This window comes from Rhipicephalus microplus, chromosome 7 (genome assembly GCF_043290135.1).
Source record: "Rhipicephalus microplus isolate Deutch F79 chromosome 7, USDA_Rmic, whole genome shotgun sequence".
NCBI classification, from domain to species: Eukaryota; Metazoa; Arthropoda; class Arachnida; order Ixodida; family Ixodidae; genus Rhipicephalus; species Rhipicephalus microplus.
The window spans coordinates 70,775,447-70,794,075 of record NC_134706.1 but is presented as its reverse complement, the minus strand read 5'-3'; the positions used below and the strand labels follow the sequence as shown (position 1 = coordinate 70,794,075).

The following is an 18,629-nucleotide window of genomic DNA, read 5'->3' as shown; positions in this document are numbered from 1 at the left end:
GGCGTGGAAGGTAAGTGCGTTCAGCGTTACCATGTAGACTTACGTCTCGCGTGGACAGGAACTTGCGAGTAGATTTTCTTTAATTTCGTATCGTCCTGATGTTCTTTGTGAGATTTCTTCGTGTGTGTTCTCGTCTACGTCCAATATAAAGAACGTCTTCATGTTATCAGGTTGTCTTGAGTGCGCCCGATGACCTGGGCTCATCGAGTAGACCCCTTACTCGCCACATGCGGTGACATTCGGCGGCTGTGCAACGGTGAACGGGAAGGGCTTCATGGTCTCCATTGAGTTCCTGTCAGGTAGTCGGCGATGTTACGTGGCTGGTCTCCTGGCTTCGGACGTGGTGCATTGACGGCGAAGCCATGCAGTCCCATCGGTCGATACTGGCAATGGCGGTATGTGTGTCCGGCCTCGCAGCAGTGGTAGCAGAGTGGGCGTTGGTCAGGGGTGCGTCATACGTCCGTCTTCCTCGGCACACTGCCCTGGGCCGCTGGCGAACAGTAGGACGTCGGGGGGGGGGGGGGGTGCTGGTGGCGGTGGCGTCTGGCGACGGAAGTGCGATGGGGCAGTGTTTCGCTGTGCGCGTGGAGAAGGGGCGTGGCGGCGGGCTGCAGCAGCATAGCTCATGGCTTGAAGCTTAGGCTCTTGAGGCTGAGAAACGGCAAGCGATTTCTGGATTTCCCGTTGGCGTACGACGTCCGCGACGGATTCCACGTGAGGCTGCACTGAAGAAAGTAATTTTCGCAGCTTTGTTTGCACGATTGCTCGGATCGTCTCACGCAAGTCAGTGGTTCCAAGCGCTTGAATGCCGGCGTAGCTTGTAGAAGAGATTGGTAGCAGAGCGGGTGGTTGTCAGGTGCACGCCAAACGTCCATTTTCCTCAGCGCACTGCGCTGGCCCGCTGGCGAACAGTAGGACGTCGGTGGGGGTGGTGGCGGCGTCTGGCGACGGAAGTGTGACGGGGCCGCATTTTGAAGGGGACGGGGAGGAGCGTTGTGCCGCACTGCAGCGGCGTAGCTCATAGATTCGGCTAGGGCAGCGGTGTTAGGGGAATTTTAAGCGATTGCCGAACTTCTTCTCGTACAATGTCGGCGATCGAATCCGTTTGCGGTTGCGCCGAAGGCAACAGCTTGCGCAGCTCTTTCCGCACGATCGCTCAGATCGTTTTACGCAGGTCTTCAGAGTCACTGGCTTGAGCAGCAGTGCATTCTGGAGTCAGGCTATGATTATAATGTCTGGTGCGCATGTCCAGGGTCTTTTCGATAGTGGTCGTCTCGAATGCAAATTCTTGAACGGTGTTCAGTTGATTGATTGATTTTGGGGGTTTAACGTCCCTAAACCACCAAATAAATATGAGAGACACCGTCGTGGAGGGCTCCGGAAATGTAGACCACCTGGGGTTCATTACCGGGCACCCGAATCGGAGCACACGGGTCTAGTTCATTTCCGCCTCCATCGGAAATTCGAAACCGCAACCTGCGAAACCGCAACCTGCGGGTCAGCAGCCGAGTACCTTAGCCAATATACCACCGCGGCGGGGCGACGGTGTTCGATGGATTCCTCATTAGCCCGGCGAAGAGCTCCTGCTTGACTCCTCGCATGAGGAAACGAACTTGGTCTACTCAGGCATGTCTGCGTCAGCGTGACGGAATAGGCGGGTCATCTCTTTGGTGAAAATGGCAACAGTTTCATCTGGTAGCTGAACCCGGGTCTAAAGTAAACCAGAGGCCCTCTCTTAGCGAGCGACGCTCGCGAACGTTTGCAGGAATGCGCCGCAGAAGACATCCCACGTTCTGAGCGTGGACTCCCGATTCTCGAGCCAGGTCCTTGCCGTGTCTTCTAGGTCGAAGTACACACGACGGAGCTTTTCTTTGTTGTCTCAGTGGTTGAGGGTGGCCACACGGTCATGTGTTTCTACCCAGGTCTCTGGGTCTTCAAACGATGAAACATGGAAAGTTGGCAGTTCCCTAAATTGATGCATGACGATCGCGGGCTGAAAGACAGAACATTTCGTGTTGGGATTTAACTAAGCAATTCACAATTATTCACACAGCAATTCACACACTGCTGATATTACCAGTCGGTCCACTGCATAAGGAAGTAGTGTTTGCGTTGATGCGAAAACGATTTTTCACGCAACTTGCATGATTTTCTGGAAATTACTAGAGATCGCGACAATGAAAATGATTCTACAGCATGATTAGCGGGCTCACGAATACAAACGCTAACACTGAAGCATAAATTGCAACTAATTTCACAATTATTCATTCCGTGATGTATTCAGAGTCAGCTTCCGTACCTAAGCCAAGATATGTTACAAGCTGTACGTCAAATGTGATAAAGAACTGATAGCTTTGTGAGCGATTTGTAAGGATATTCTAAGGGGAACACTAACACAAATCCGCATAATACCACATACCATGGATATCAGTATCATGCTGGTGCTGGAGGAAGTTGAATGTGGTGCAGTTGTCTTTTTTTAAGCCGAGCGTGTTGAAATAAAGATAAACATGTGTGCAAATGTCGCATGTTTGGGCGTGTTCGTCGAACAGTCACACAATTTTTTATATAACCATGTAGTTGTTTACAGTTACGTAACGATGCCGAAAACAACATCGGTGTTACCAATACAAGAAGCGGTAAGCAGAAATTTCGCGCTTGTGCTTGCGAAGATGGTAGCCCTGGCTTTTGCTACGTAGACCAACTTCCGTGAATTGCGCTCACATACAATTGACGCTAACCCAACGTGAGGCTTGTATAGTACAAAGGTAATGTTAATACTTTAGAGCACATAAAGCATTGGTGCATTCCATTACATGAAGTACTATTCGATATTATATTTATTTTAATAGTTGATAAAAAGTGAGCGGAGCTTCTCAGTTCTGAGCAAGTTTTTTTGTATGTTTATGTGTGTAATGCACTAACGGAAGCAAAATAAATAGAAATTCTAAGTTTACGCACTTCCGCCCGCCTTAAACAGAAGTGATAGAGTCCACAGGCAGCCTTAGGAGTGTACAGTCGAGTCCGATTTGAAGGTTATCGCGCCAGCAATGACCAGGAACTACAAGAAAGCCCCGTTCTATGCAGAATACGTACTCTATAGGGGGAGAGGCTTGTATTACACAAGCGTCACTCACTTTTTCTTTTCCTGAAGCTGCGGTCACTCCCATCTGGGCAAGGTCTTTCACAAGAGCAGTTCGAAGCACCAGTTTGTGTTAACACATCTTTACCATCGATTTTGCAGTCGCCTGGGACGATTACAGCCAACGAACAATGCACTTGATCGCAACAAATTAGCGGCTTAAAATATAGAGACAGCTTCGGTTCAGAGTTCATCGTATGGCCTAATTGTTTAGGCATGTTTATTCACCCTAGTGCAAAAATCAGCGCCACTGGGTACCAGTGTCCAGCGCCATGCCTGATTATGGGCCCAGTATGGCGCTAATACCAGCGCCTCCCAGCGCAGTTACCGGGACGCTGGACTGGCAGTGTCCCAGTGCACTGCGCAAAATGGCTTCCCAGGAAAAAAAACGGGGGCGCCCATTCGCCATAAATAAATTATTATATAGGTAGAATAACGCGCATTCACACTAATAATTTTAAAAAATTTAAAAACAACGCTTCACGGGATTTGAGCTCACTACCTCCTGATCTCTTACTGAGTACGCTACCCACTACGTCACGCCAGAACGTGCTTATGGTGTTGTAAAACGACTATTTATCCGAAGAGCGTGCCCTTAAACTTTATGTTTACAAGTCGTACAGTAAAGACTGCCGTGGTATTCCTTTCCAATTAACAACTGCGTCTTAATTCGACAGTGTCAAACAGCTTCCGGGCACTGAACGACGTGCCGATATTAGCAAGAGCGCAAAGTTTTTTGAAGCATCTACATCTTAACTCTGAAATATCTCAAATCGACTGGAGGAGCAGCCACAGATTGTCAGCTGTTGCTGCCGATAGTCTTTTTTCCTTTGATAGTCGTTTCTAGCACTTGCTACTGATTAACAAATGCAGATGTTTTACATGTCTTGTTTGGTAGATATCTACGCATATGACAGAATATTGAGTATTTTTCTTTCGCGCAAGCGATGATGCAGCAGTACACATCTGGCGTGCCAGATTACATATTTGCACTTATATTGATACCTTCAACTAGGAAACCGCCGAAGAAATGACTAATGCAGTCCGCTGAAAAAGTATGCCAGTATGTTAGTTCACTAACGCGTACCAAATTGACAACTCAAGATTGCGGGTTCTACGCACGAGTAAGAGAAGTACTGGCTCCTGAGCTCAGAAGGAAGCTCTTGCTGACAGCGTCCGTTGCTGAAAGCACGACACATAGATCGTCACCGATACTTGTGCGGGCACTGCACACACAGATAAATGGTCGATTTGGGCTCAGGGATGTCTACACCATACTTTACAGTCATTGTTACACTCTAGAATTGTGCCTACTTAAAGTAAAAAGCGGCAGCAGCAGGTACACCGATGCGGGCGGCAAGATAGGCTTTGCTGGGACGGGCACTGGGTAAGGCTGCTTTCGAAGCAGCTGATTTGCTATGCTAGAAGTTTCTGTATTTGAGCTTCGCAATATTTCTGACTGTTATCTAAACTTTACCTGAAGTAAGAGCAACATCAATCAATGCCAGATATGCATTTACGAAGTGGCAATGGCGAGCGACAGCCGTTTTTCTGGCCTCCGCTGGCAGTAAACAGCGGGCGTGCCAGTGTACAGATATATGTAGTTATATCAATACCGACAATTAAAAACTCCCATACAAATATCAATGCAATCAGCTGGAAAGGTATGCCAGAAAGTCAGTTCCCGAAGGCGTACTAAATTACCGTCTGAAAATTGCGTGTTGTTACATATCAGTCGGAGACGTACCAGCTAAGTGCGGCCGGCAGCTTTCGATGACAGCCTGCGTAGCTAAAAACGCGACGTTCGACCGCCAGCGCTCCTTGTGCGAACATCGATACAAGATAAAAAAGTTTATTTAAGTTCATGGATATGTAAACTAAACTTTACAGTTATTCTCACACTCTGAAGTTGTGTGTACAATAAGCAAGAAGCACCGGTAATATATGATTGCGCACATGCGCGAAGACAAAGAAGCGATGAACGCACTTGTCACCCGGAGCGAGAATAGAAGAGGAGGATCATCATCAGTCGGCCGCTTCTGAGCTGCCTCTGACGACCTAATAAACGACCCCTTTCAACCTCTCACAGTCTCTTTCAAACGTAACAGAGTGGTGGAGGAGCTGGGTAAGCGCTTCAACTAAGGAATGATCACTGCCACAACTTCGACGAAGCCGTCGACTTGCCGGTGTCCCACCATCCACCGTGAGTGACTTCGACATGCCCGAAGAAGCAGGCGTTTCCAGGACGGCACCGTCTGGTCGGCTTCCGTACTACCGAGTTCCACCTACCTTCGGAGGAAAAGCCGAAGAAGATGTCAAAGCCTGGCTTACCAAGTACAAACGTGTGGGCAAGTGCAATGGTTGGGATGCAGCTGCTATGCTAGCCAACGTAGTGTTCTCCCTGACTGACACTGCACTGGTATGGTACGAGAACCACGAGGACGCACTCAGGACGTCGGATCATTTTGTTGAAGAGCACAGGGCGTGTTTTGGCGACTCGGTTGCTAGAAAGAAGCGGGCTCAGCAAACACTGTCGAAACAAGCACAGCTACCAGGTGAGACATGCACCTCTTACATAGAAAAAATGTTAAGGCTGTGCAAGGTGGTCTGTGCTACTATGTCGAAAAAGGACAAAGTTGGGCATCTGCTCAAATGGATTGCTGAGGACCTGTATAAATTTCTAATTGTAAAAGAAAGCCTTAGTTCTGTGTCCGACGTCATTCAGCATTGCCGAACGTTTGAAACGCTCAAGATGCGTCGAATGGTGACCAAGTTTGGTCGGGTGGCTAACGTTACAACTGTTGCCAGCGCGCGCATGAATCCTGGCCTCGACCTCTTTTCTACCATTCGATAGATTGTTCGTGAGGAACTGTCCCACCAAGAAATGTCGTGTTCGACAGCTGACCATCGCGAGTTGTGTCTGTCACGTGAGGCTATGGATGTGCTTCCTTTGACCCCAAGGCAACCGACGATGAGCGCGGCAACTGTAGAGTACAGCCCAGCCCCACAGTCAAGAATGACAACCAGATTTCCCACGTCGTGGTATGACCGACGCTCTCAGCACATGCCGCCTCGACACCCGACGGCTCGGTACAACGTACCCGACCAGTACATTCGTCACACAAGAGCAAATGATGACGCTCTATTATTCGACGAGTGACCAACGTTTTGACCTCGGCCGGTGTGCAATTTCTGCGTTGTGCCAGGCCACATATCGCGGTTTTGCAACAGTCGGGTTCGGGTGACTCCTCGGTATCACCAGCCATCCGACTTTTCACGACCCTTCGAACAGCCTCATGGTGACTGGCGGCCGGCCCACATACCGCCTGATGACAATAATTGGCCCAACAAGTTCCGCAGCCACTCCCCGGCATCTGAATGGAGTTTAACGCCCCCGCCGCAACCTCGTGCTCATCGTTCTCCTTCACCGATGCGTCGCAAAGCGCTCTCTTCGCCACCGGAAAACTAGCCAGCGCGGCCAATGGGGGTGAGGTCACTGGAAACTTGCTGCTGACAGAAATACCTTCTGTGTGTATCTTTAAAAACTAAGTGCGTGTTTTGGTGAATTATGTGCCTGTGATGGCCTTGGCGGACACAGGTGCAACGATTTCCATGATGAGAGCTTCTTTTAAAGACGTGTTAGAGTGGAAAGTTTTTTTTTTACCTGGGACGAAACTTCGACGTTCTGTGTAGTGATTGGAAATTCGTTGCGGCCTATTGGTGTGTGTAGTGCTGAAGTATTTTTGGGTGGCCTTATAACGACTGAGTTTGCGATTATTTCTCGGTAGACACACGACGTCATTCACGGAATGAACGTCTTGCGAGAATGTGGTGCCACCATAGACTGTCGCACGGGGAAAGTCTTTGTGAGCGGACAGATGCCGTCAGAAATTCTGGAAACTCCAGTGGATGACCAAACTACGCTGTTTGTCTGTGGCGATACGTTCATACCTGCGTTGTCCGCCATATGTGTTCCTGTTGTTTGTTGCGGCGCGGATTTTGACAGCTTCGATGCGAGCGTAGAACCAATGCACATAAACTGCGTGAAGAAGAATGTGTTGGTTCCCCATTGTGTGGTGTCGATCGATGGTGGACGAACTGGCCTATGGACTGTAAATTGTTCCTCTGAGCCCGTGACACTACCCAATGGTTTGAAATTAGCTTGGGTCAGCAAAGACCACGCGACCTTATCAGTGGTCGAGCTCACGAACGTGCCGGAAGAACGTGACGGAACTGGTTGTCACAAATTGGACGGGGCGCTTATGGCAACAATCAATAAGTCACTTAGCTAAACCGAGCGCCAAACTTTAATGAATGTGCTGTTGAAGCACGTTTCGGTATTTGACTTTGCGCAGAAGGGCAAAGTAGCCCATATGCCCCTGTCTCGAACGCATCATACCACCAACATTGGCGCGGCAAGTCTGATTTGCCAAAAACCATATCGTGTTTTTCCGTCAGAAAGACAAATTATCAACGACCAATTGCAGGAAATGATGCGAAAGGGAGGGGTACAAGAGTAAGTCAGTCCGTGGGCAGCTCCGGTAATCTTTGTTAAGAGGAAAGATGGACCTTGGAGATTTAGCGTCGACTATTGCCGACTAAATGCCGTGACTAAAAAGGACGTATACCCGCTGCCCCGTATAGAGGACGCAATAGACTGCTTACATTTGGCCGCCTATTTTTCCTTCGTGGACTTATGATCCGGTTATTGGCGAATTCCGATGCACCCAGAGGACAAGGAACAGGCTGCCTTTGTAACCCCTGATGGGCTCTTTGAATTCAACGTCATACCATTTGGACTGGGCAATGCACCGTCAACGTTCGAGAGGTTTGTGGACACCATTCCGCGTGGCTTGAAGTGGAACATCTGCATGTGCTACCTCGATGACGTCGTCATCTTTGGGTGCACGTTCAGTGAACACAACGCTCGCCTGGATACTGTTTTGAACTGCATCCAAAATGCTGGCCTAGTTTTAAACTCAAAGAAATTCCACTTCGAAGACCACCAGACACTTGTGCTTGGGCATCTCTTTGACAAGGATGGCATCCGCCCTGATCCCCAGAAGACAGCAGCAGTTGAGACTTCCACCAAAATAGGCAATGCCCACTTTGGGAATGTCAAAGGCTCTCAATTTTACCCTGGGCTTCCATGCACTTTCTGTATTTCTGCTGAAACTTGCTGACGAGTGACAAGTGGTAGTCGTCTCAGCTTGCTGGCCACTGGCTACTCTGAAGTGTGGACTCCGACATTGTAGCAAAAAACTTTACACGTTCCGAGTTCTTTTGAAAACAGATACTCAAACTGCGAACGTAACTGTGGCGGTAATGTGTTTCTTGTGACAGTAGCAGACACCTAAGGAGTGAGCCCTAAATTTTTATGTCCACAGCTACGATGTCATCTACTCCAAGAATGGCGGTTCCTCCAGACACAGCGTAAAGCAATATAGCAGTGGATCTACCATGGAAGGAGGCCGTAGGAATGCAACATTTTTGAACATTAATTGCGGACTTGGAGTAATTGAGGAGCTGGACAGAAGTAGACGTCATAGGGTATAGTTTAGAAAAGTGCCACTGGTAAAGATTCTCGATCAGAATGAAACCGACAATTCAGTGTCAATCAAGAATGACACAGAAATTCCCTAAATTCTTGATACTGTGTAGATTCCTTCTTGCAGCTGCAGATTTGTAAGACACTTAAGTTAAGTTTAAGACACTTAAGGGTCAACTGTATTGTGACCATTCGCGACATGCTAAACATTTGCTGGACGATGCTGCATCGGTGCCGTGTACCGAAGGGCACTAGCAGAGCATGAGGTGTAAGGTGGCTAGCCTGCCACATTTCCTACAAGGCTTAGTCATTTAAACCTCAGAATAAAGCTGGTGAAGAAAGACAGGGTTAGGATACGTTTCCTTTTGAAATAACCGCAATGTCAGCGCCTGCGCTCTATTTGGCTTTCTTTGTTGAGGTGGAACGTTTATCCCTATCATAGCAAAATACTGGGTGATTTAATTGTATCTAGTTGGCTGATACCTGTTTACCGAAATCCAGGTCAAACCAAAGGTCCTTCATGGTCATGTAGAGCTAACCCTCGCACGCTGGAGTTGACCAACTAATTGAGATTGATAATCACTCTATCCATGTTTTCCATTGTAGCCAGGAACCAATTAAGGGTATTGGTTGTAGGCGACTTCTCGCCGAGAATGTTTTTGGCATCTTTGCACACAGCTCCAACACTGAACGCATGAGCGGTGGCTCTGAATCGCTAAATATATTTATATGACGGTGATCTAAGAGACTCAAGGCAATGACAGCCCGATCAGCTGCGTAGGCAGTTTTGCACGTACCGACGCCGTAATAATGGTAGTCTGTGGTGGATTGCCATGACCGCATATTGGTCCATATGGTCATTATACTTCAACGCGTCTACGAAACAGGCCCCCGTCGAGATCCTTAACATGGCAGAGAAGTGTCTAAGTGCGCACTCTCCTCCTTCCAAAACTTCGTTGGGAACTGATGGTCCACGGGGCAGGCAAGACAACAATATTCTCCTTCTGGTCCCTCGTCAACCCTTGGTACTAAGCTTCAACCAGAGCTGGTGGGAATCGCACATCCGCCTGAATCATCATGCTGCCCGCGTTTGAGCCAGAGAGCCTAATCACCTGTGTTCTTCCATGCACTTCTGCGATGTCTCTAAGGTAGTATGAATTCCCAATGGCACGAGACGATCTCTGTGGGTGTCGTTAGGGAGCCCAAAGGGGTTCCTTACCGCTCTCCTAATTATTGCATTATGCCTGCCCCTTCCCGCTCTCTTCTAAACGTGCATTTTCACTACATATACGCCATATGAAACAGCAGAAAAGCATGTACAAGCCTGACGAAGTTGCGCTTTGGCAGTTTTGCCCCTCGATTAGCCACCCACCTTAGAAACATAATAACACTGCCTGTCTTTTTCGCTAACTATGAACCATGATGTTATTGGTGCCCGGTTCGTCTAGCGTCATACCCAAGTTCCGAAGGGAAGCAATTTCGGGGAATAATTATCCACTTTTGGTATGTACGTGGAGGTCGTTGTAAAGGGGCAGCACCCAGCCTCGCGGCCAACGGCCCTTCTCAACCCGCTTATAGAGGAGAAGCTAAGACGTTTCCGGAAGGAAAGAAGGAAAATAGTAGGAAAGAACAGCAGGGAGGTTAACCAGCCTATAGGCAACCGGTTTCCTACCCCGCGCATGGCAGGAAGATGGAGAAGATGAAAGCTAGAGAGGGGATAGGGAAGATATATACACAACACAATAGGCAGCACACGCACACACACTCAGTCATAGTCCAGTCTTGTCTTTGGTAGCGTGTGACATTGCTGTTACAGCCGCTTGTTCAAGTCCGTGTTTCGTAGGAATCTCAACAGTGCGTATGTCGCCTTCTGTTGCAATGTCTTCTCTCGGGCACTTCAAAGAATAGTTTCACAGACATTTGGCTGTTGTCAATGTGCGCAAGAACTGACGTCAGTGGCTGCCTCTGGAAGTCATACAACGGCCAGTCGCACAGGATGTGGTGTCGCGTCTCATCAGAACGACAGGCATAGCAAAGAGTGTTGTCGGCCATTTCAATGACAAATGAATAATATTTTGTAAATGCCACCTCTAGCCATAAGCGATGAAGAAGGGCGGCTTCTCTTCGGTCGAGCCTAGTGGGCATGCAGAGAGGCATCAAAGAGAACAAGTGGTGTTGACTATTCGTCCGTTGCTTGAAGGAAACCATAGTGAAAACGTCATTTTAAGCCCAAGTCGTCCAAGATTACTGGCAGCATCGGTCCGCGAAAGTTGTATGGCTTCTTCTCGCGTTCCTTCTAGAGCTGTCCACGCGGCAGTATCAGCGTGTTCGTTCCTTATGACGCTGCAGTGACTTGGCAGCCACTGAAACGTCACGTTATGCCCTTTCTCGCGTGAAGCGTGGAGAAGGTATTAAATTTTAAAAAAGATGTTCGTATGCCCCGCGACACAATGCTGAGAGCACAGATTGTTGGGCTGCCTTTGAGTCACTGAAAATCTACCATTTTTGTGGTGGTTCTCGATTTACCACACGAAGCGCAGTGCACGAAGCAGCTAGTTCCACTGCTGTGGATGCTGTGGAGTGGTCACTCCTAAAGCTGATGGTAACACCTCTTCATGGGACAACTACTGCTTCTGACGAACACTGGTGCTTCGTGGAGCCATCGGTATCTATATGGACACTGTCTCAATATTTGTGGAAAAGAAGAAAAGACAGTTGTTCAAGCACGACGACGAAAACTCAGACTTCCTCTGAATCCCTGATACACCAATATGCACTGTGGGTCGAATAAGACACCAAGGGGGTATCGAGGGTTTTGATTCAGGAGTGAAGCCCGAGGGAAGTTTCTCATTGTACTTCACAGTCATTTTAGCGAACGATGCTTGGCGCCTATCTGAAGGCAACAGTGCAAGGTGATGACAAGGAGCACGTGCAAAATGACTGATGTGCGTTCTGAGGACTTGGCATTATTGTGAATACGTATTGAGTAGTTACCAGCAATTGGGATTGTGACCTTCGTTTACGTACGTCTGTGCAGACCAAGGCACTCTCCCATTGCTTGGGCTTGTACTGCATGTAAAACACGGACATTGGTCGTGCAGGTATGCTCAGCACGGGCAAACTATATCTCAGGAAACCGGAAAACAGGGCTCGGTAGAGTTCAATCATGGCGTCTACTGACATCCACCACGTCTTTCCTGCCAGGAACGTGAACGATTGAGAAACAGTGGTCAGGCACTTCATATAGGCCACATGTAAACTCCAACAGAGGTCATTTCAGTAATGACGCCAACAAACCGGTAAGTTCTTTTGTAAGAAATGGGTCGCCCGCAGGTTGAGATGACATAAGGGGTCTTTGCTTTGCGAGTAAAGGCCACCAGCGCGCATTTTCCTGGTGATATGCTAAGACCTTCCTTTACCGAGTAGTTGGCAGTCATAATTACTCCTCTTTCAAGCCGGGAACGTATCTGAGGACGTGTGACTGCCGAAGTCCAGGCACAGATGTCTGCGTATATTGAGATCCTAATGGTACTTGACAAGTATTCAGCAAGGCGAATTAGTGCAAGATTCAATGTCGTCGGGCTAAGAACTCCGCCTTGAGGAACACCCCTGGAAGTATAGTGTCGCGTAGTTGGTACATCTTCTGCAAACAAAAAGAATGATCTTGCAGCCAGGTAACTCAAAATCCACCGAAAGACTCGACCACCAAGGCCAACCACCGCAAGAACACCCACAATGGCTTCATGTAGTACATTATCATACGCGCCTTTCACAATTAGAAAGAAAGCTGTAGATAGTCGTTGACGGGATTTTTCGTGCTGAACGTACGAAACTAGATCAACGACTTTGTCAATGGAAGAGCGGTCGCGTCGTGAACCAGCCATGGAATTCAGATAAATCTTGTAGTATTCAAGATACCACTCCAGGCGGCCTAGTATAACTCTTTCCATTATCTTTTCTACGCATCTGGTCCGTTCTATTGGGCGGTATTAGGCGAGTGCGAGTAGTCATTTGCCCTGCTTCAACATGTTTACCAAGCGGCTTGCTTTCTAGTCGTCAGGAACATAGCCATCCTGCCACGAGATGTTGTAAAGGCTCAACAGTTATCTCCTTGCATCTTCCCCAAGGTTGCACAAGGCTCGGTACGAAATACCATCTGGACTGGAGAAGTTGATCGCCTGCAGAGAGCTAGTGCCCCCTCAAGCTCCTCCATTGTAAAAGAAAGGTACATGTGGTAGTCACGGAAACGAGGGGCATCCCCTATCATAGGAGAATGTGAACGAAAAGCTTGGCGATCTGCGCAACATCAATGTCTTGCCGCCTTTGAAAGAGCACGAGCGCTTTGAATCGAAAACGCTGTTCCGTAGGGTGTCGCAGACCTTGCATCGTGTGAGAGTGGCTTTCAAAGGTCTAGTGACTGGCAAAACGTTGTCCATTGTTCTGATGCTAATCTAGCCATGCGACGCTGAATCTTCTTTTGCATCCTCCTGTCTGCCCTAAGATTGTGAATATATTTTGTGCACCGATGCCGACGCTCCACCTATCGTTGAATTGCTCGGAGTCGCTCCAATTCTATGTCAAAGTCGTTTCGTGCAGAAGATATCATCACCATGTGAGTGGCGTTTTGCATTGTGCTCCTAATTGTTTGTTCTAACCCAGATTGTAGGCCATCACTGCAAGCATCTTTCATGTCAGATTTGAAGATGGTTCATTGGACTGCTCGAATGCTCGTCCGTAGATCACAATAAGACAAGCCTTTTATGTGAAGGTAGATTGGAATCTGATCACTTCCTCGAGTCTCAACACCTGAAAACCACTTGACATATCGCGTGAGGAAGTTGCAGACAAAAGCAAGGTCGAATCGCTGCTGTACGTCACCACTCAAAGATAAGTGGGGCTACCGTCGTTCAGGAGAGTAAGGCCATAGTTGTAAGGCCATAGTTGGCCATAGATTATTCCAAGGCGATATATAAACGCCTATGATAGTAAACATGAGTTTGTACTTTTTCACAGTGATGCAGACTTACTGATTCTGATGATGAGGTCCACTTGATTGCACAACATACATCAGTTCATGACGAAGAAAGACGATGATTTTGCTGCACGCACCGTTTGTTGTAGACATGACAACTTCGTACCCCGAAAGTCCTATTGGTTTCGGCAAATTGTGTTCACATATGACAATGAGTGAAAACACGTTGGTACATACAAACTGACGAAAATCTGAAAGGCGTGATTTTAGTCCTCTGGCGTTCCAATAGACGACGGATGCAGCCTTTCCTTTTTTACGAATTGATGAGGTGTGTGTAGCCATCCCTCTAGTTGAGAGATTCAAGCACTGGGCTAATGGCTTCTAATACTCCAAGCGCGCTTCCGGCAGAGGCTGTCTTTATGTAAACTAATATCGCTAAGATGGCTTCCATGAGGAAATGCAGCACCGAGGTCACTTAACGATCTGTTTTAGGCAAATCCTCCATGTCTAGAGACGGCTCTGGTGTGGCCACAACCCGCTGGAATTCCTGGGCAGAAGAGCAGGTTGGGAGCGTGGGCAATTTTTCCAGAGAAGGAGGCTTCTCCGCTTTCATGGAGTGCAGGAAAGGCCTTCTTCCTCCAGAAAAGTCTCTGATTGATTGATTGGTTGATTAATTGATTGATTGATATGTGGGGTTTAACGTCCCAAAACCACCTTTTGATTATAAGAGACGCCGTAGTGGAGTGCTCCAGAAATTTCGACCACCTTGGTTTCTTTAACAGGTGCCCCAAATCAGAGCGCACGGGCCTACAACATTTCCGCCTCCATCGGAAATGCAGTCGCCGCAGCCGGCACTCAATCCCGCGACCTGCGGGTCAGCAGTCGAGTACGTTAGCCACTAGACCACCACGTCGGGGCCTCTACAAAACTCTGGGTAGTGTCAATAGTCTCGTGCAGGACACGGTCTGCAGTGCCATCACTCCCTCCCTTGCACCAAATAGTGATATCATTGGCATAAATTGTGACCAACATCTGGACTTCCAGAAAGCTCCCTCGAGAGACCAGTCATCACAACATGAAAAAGTAAGGATGATAGAACAGATCTTTGCGGGGTTCACCCTATCTGTCAGCACTTGCATATCCAATTCAAGATCTTCAACTTAAAGAATGACTTTATGACCACTCAGGAAGAAAGTCACAAACGCATGAAATCGTAAGTCCACGTAGACACAAAAGATTTCATCTAAAATAAAAACATGACAGACATTATGAAACGCTTTTCTTAGCTCCAAGCCTAGGATCACCCTGGGGTATCTGGTATAATTATCTGAAATTTCAGTCGTAATAGTTTTCAAAGCAATCTGTGTGGAGAAATTTCCCCTAGAGCGAACTAAATATTGAGAAAAAATATCAATGTGTTCTATGTAAGCCGCCATTTACTACTGCATAACGTGTTTCGCCACCTTTCCCACGCATGTCGTGAGAGAGATGGGGCGGGGATTATCCAAACTTCGTGCTTCACCAAACTTGGAAGTGTGGATCACCTTGGATAACGTTTACTACTAAGGTATGTCACCTCCCCTCCAAATCCTACTAAACTCTTAAGTAAGAAATTCAACAGAGTATTTTTCAAAACTCTGAAGCGCTTTGTTGGTGATCCTATCCGGACCTAAGGCTGATTGGGCACTGAGGTTATGCAAGGCATGTCACACATCGCTGATGCCGAAGGATTTGTCCAAATGGGGAAGAGGTGCTCCCATATACCCCGGAGAAGCTTGCATGTTGGAATCGACTGCTAGTGGCAGATACTTCTTAGCAAACTGCTCCGATAGCTCAACTCCCGATGGGGACGTCTGAGCCTGATGAAGTATTCCAGCAAGGACCCCTTCAATTTAGGTTGTGTGCCCGAGCCCTCAAGCAGGTGTTTTAAAAGATTTCTTATACCTCCGGTTCACATTTGTCCATTGACTGACTTATGTATTGCATCTCCTTGCTGCCTGTACAAGCTTTTGCTATGGTCTTTAATTTGCATATAACCTCCACAATCTATTTCCGAAGCTTACAATTAGGCCTTCGACCCTGCCATCTTGCGAATAGCGACATCTTCGCCTCCAGTAAATGGCAAGGCGACTCTTCAATTTTTTTCTGTTTGTACCTCTGTCTCAACAATCTTAGTAACTGCCCTAACATCCTGCAGCAGCATCGCCATCTACTGCTGCAGAGAGTGGGTTATCCCCTTGTTCTACTTGAGTCCTGCGTGACTACCGAATTTTATTCCAATCCGCGTAAGTAAGCGTTCTTTTAAAGGGTTATTGCGTAAAAATAAAATATATTTTGGAGGAGCAACCATAAAATTGTTGTTACAGCTACCCGAAGGGCGTTTAGGAGAAGTTCGGAAAGGCCGCTCTTCCATCTTTCGCTGTGTTGTGCTGCGCGTTCCGCGGAACGTAGCAGTTTTTTGGTGGTAGTGTGTTGATTGCAACAGTTATTTTGATGTTATTGTCAGTTGCAGCAGTCAGTCTTCTATTGACATTAAAGAAATCAGGGTGGGGTGGGGTAAAATGAGACAACAGTTTTAAAATAGTAAATAAGTATTTTCGTTCCACTCCTTAGAAACAATTGTAAATGCAGAATTTTTATATTAGGTAAAAGGTGTGTGCTAAATAAATACTGCCATGTTACCAACACTTCAAAGAATATTTTAAAAATAAACAAGGAAGACTTCAGATTTCTCATTTTGTTCCTACCTGAAAGGCCAAACAACAGACTGCGTGGGGCAGAACTAAACGTGGTTAAAAAATATTTGTCAGTTTTGGCATTTAAAGACATAAAATTCACCTTTTGGGCATCTACGCAATCTTAAGAATGCAGGTCTTTGGACTTCATGCATAGAATCTACACAGAATGCGGTGTTGTGTTGCTTCGAAGCTCCTTGCAGATCAAACACCACCAGTGTTTTTCTGTGCAAATGTTTTTATTTGTTGAACGCTTGCACCTCATAGGATTATTCAACAATCGGAGGCTAGATATGTTTTGACATGTTTCTTCCCTGGGAGCCGGCATGTACATGAAGGCTCTCTGCAGAGAAGACTATCATCTTCCAACGTCCATTTCCGTGACGCAAGTAGAAGCGTGGTCATTTGTTTAGGTATTCAACATTTCGTGACTCATGAACATTGATTCATCTTTTTTTTTACAGAAAAACCACTGTGTTCAATTTGGGCGAAGAATAAATCTGCAAGAAAAGATAAATTGGACAAATATACATTGGAATTATTTTTCGCAATTTGCAAAGATGCAGTCTACGATGGGTACCCAACATTTTGCCCGAAATACGAGAAATAAAACCCATTCTCTGTAGAGTGAAAATCTCATGCCATGAGTAAGGTTATTACAATGCAACGTGTTCACTCAAAATGGCACCTGCACATGGCAGGTCGGCGTCAGCTGGAAAAAGTTCCTCGGACAGCCTACCACTTTTCCCGTCTTAGGTAAGTCCTATACATGAGAAGTTCACGAGGAGCCGGAAGGCTCTTTCAAAGAAAAAAAAAGAAATTTCCGGAGCCCTCCACTACGGCGTCTCTCATAATCATATGGTGGTTTTGGGACGTTAAACCCCACATTACAATCAATCAAGGCTCTTTCAAAGTTCTTGAATTTATTTTAGAGCATTTTTATTATTTATTTTTTATGATCATCATAAAGCAAACTAGTCCGAGATAATGGTAATTTGGACCCTGAAGAGGTTCATGTTGCTGTTAAAATGACAATATTTTTGCAAGTGAAAGCTATTGCAATTTTATTACCGGATGAACCTGTACTAGTTAGTAGTCTGGCTGAAAGCATAAAGTGTAAGAAAGGTATGCTTGATTTTCACGCCGACAGAGTCGTCTTGATGTGCAGAAATACAAGCAAACACCTCTCTCTTTTAGTTTGTTTGTATGTGCGTAGGTTGCCTAAATGCACCACCACTACCCTCAGCATGTAGCATTTTAGGTTCCCGTAGTAGATATTTCTTTAATAAAGCGAATGTACATTCTGCGATTGGGCTATTTATAGAAGTGTTTTCGACGAAAATCTTAGCTACCTCGGATGCACTGCCTTCGGGCATGGCTTTTGTCTCGGCGTAGCGGCTGGGGTAGTCGGTTACTACCACGATCCTCTTGTTTCCAAAAGTCGACGTCGGGAACGGCCCCAGTAGGTCCATACCAATCTGCTGGAACGGTCGGCGAAGTGGTTCAATGGGCTGCAGAAATCCCGCTGGCCTTCTCGGTTCATGGTGCCTTGCATCGCTGGCTATCCCGGCATGTCCTCCCATAACGAGTGACTTCGATGGTAAGACGGGGCCAGTAGACACTTTCTTGTATCCTTGCGAGCATGCGGGAAACACCGCGGTGCCCTGCCGTCGAATTGTCGTACAGGGCCTGTAGGACTTTTAGTCGCAGAGCTGAAGGCACCACAAGGGGATACTTGGCTCGAAGCGCTGAGAAGTTTTCTTTTGGAGAAGACCGCTCCATAAGAAGAACGACATGAGTGCGCGCTTGAATACCTTCGAAACTTTGGTGGTCCTGCTTTCGAGGTATTTTATTAGGGCCCTAAGTTCTGGGTCAGCCCGCTGTCGTTTAGCGAAGTCGTCAGCGGTTATCGTTCCCAAGAAGTAGTCATCATCTGGGTAGTCGGCCAATGGTAAGTCGAAAAGTACACGAGAGAGGCAGTTGGCGTCGGTGTGTTTTTGGCTGAACTTGTAAACGACGATATTGTCATATTCTTCATGTCTTAGTTTCCAGCATGCGAGGCGACCTGAAGGGTCCTTCAAGGTAGTTAGCTCACACAAGGCGTGGTGGTCGCTCAAAACATTGAAGGGCCTGCCGTAGAGGTAGGGGCCTACTTTCGACGCAGCTCAGATGATGGCGAAACACTCCTTTTTTGTTGTGGAATAGTTGGCTTGGGCTTTGGATAGCGATCGG

General features: G+C 47.2%; 1 long non-coding RNA gene across 1 annotated transcript in view; it reads left to right on the top strand.

Annotated features, from left to right (window-relative positions):
* LOC119180188 (uncharacterized) overlaps positions 1–17,031 on the top strand; it is a 116,816-nt gene extending 99,785 nt beyond the window's left edge. Inside the window, exon 4 of the long non-coding RNA XR_012884690.1 lies at positions 16,862–17,031. This is a non-coding gene — a long non-coding RNA (uncharacterized LOC119180188). The remainder of the gene's footprint in view (positions 1–16,861) is intronic.
* The last annotated feature ends 1,598 nt before the right edge of the window (positions 17,032–18,629 follow it).